The sequence below is a fragment of the Ammodytes marinus genome, assembly GCF_949987685.1.
Source record: "Ammodytes marinus genome assembly, chromosome: 17".
In the NCBI taxonomy this organism is placed as follows: Eukaryota; Metazoa; Chordata; class Actinopteri; order Uranoscopiformes; family Ammodytidae; genus Ammodytes; species Ammodytes marinus.
Window position 1 is genome coordinate 4,164,266 of NC_137221.1, and position 1,422 is coordinate 4,165,687.

The following is a 1,422-nucleotide window of genomic DNA, read 5'->3' on the forward strand; positions in this document are numbered from 1 at the left end:
GCTCCTCTGACCCCCTCTGCAGTGGGACAACTTGAGAGGGGATATGAGAAAAGACCTATTTCAATGTGCCCCGTGTAAATTGACTAATACATTTAACTTAAACCTGCAGTGTGTAGAATTTTGGGTTTTATTTCCTAGCAGATTTTGTAGAAAGTAATTATAATATCCATAAGTACATTTAATTTAGTGCATAATAGCTGAATTTTTTTTTTTAATTATTATTTTTTCCCTTAGAAAGGGTCTCATATATGTCCATATTTCTGCATATCTTGGACCAAGGCCTAGTGCCGCCATCTTGAAAGTGTCATAGTTGGAATGTCATCAGGTGCATTGTTTAGAATTTAGAATTGTTCTTGTCCTTGAAGGCCACTGTAGCTTCTGTTATTATTCTAAAGGGGAGGGGTTACCCAGGGAGTGTTGCATTCTAGAACTTTGTAGAACTTTCTTGATGATGTCATATTACACACTGCACCTTTAAGATCTGAAGCAAGCTAAACAATCTGAACCAAAAACTGAAAGAATGATCAATCTAAATGCAGGACTTGTACTTGTAACACAGTATTTCTACATTATAGATTTTTTTTCACCGCTGCTTCGAGCAAATTAAGTGACAAACGTTTGCTTTTTGAACTATCAACATAAATGCGTCCGGTATGTAAAACGGTCTTCTGATAAGTGCAACGTTATTAATTCATAACACACTGTATTAAAGGGACACTGTGTAACATTTTAAGTAATTTATTAGCTAAAATCAATATCCTCATTCATAAATATGTCCTCATTGGTGTAAAATCACCTCTGCCAATAATCTGAATTATCCTCCTGAGCGGAGAATTACAAATATTAATATTACATTTTGTACATTGAGCAGGCAGGTCTTATGGAGGAATCCATGTTTTTGGCATGTCATCAGGTGCATTGTTTAGAATTTAGAATTGTTCTTGTCCTTGAAGGCCACTGTAGCTTCTGTTATCATTCGAAAGGGGTGGAGTTACCCAGGGAGCGTTGCATTCTAGAACTTTCTAGAACTTTCTTGATGATGTCACATTACACAGTGCCCCTTTAAGAGCATTTTAATGGTGTAGCAGCTACTTTGTGAGGTGATGGGGAAGGTTAATATTTGATTAAATAGTCCGATGTTCTCACGTGAAAAGTATCTGTAAACTAACAACAACCATCAACGAGACTGTTCACAAATTTTAAAGTAAAATTGGAGTTTCCCTAAATTGTTTTAAAGCTAAGGTGTGTAACTTCTGTCGCCCCCCCTTGAGGAATTCTGAGTAATTACAACAACACTGTCGGTGCATCTACATGAGGTAAAGCCTTCAGTGATGGCTCATGGATTTTTATACCTTCTGTTGTACGTCCAGGTTTTTTTTCTTAGCAGTAGAATCAACAACTGAAACATTTCTTGGGATCTTC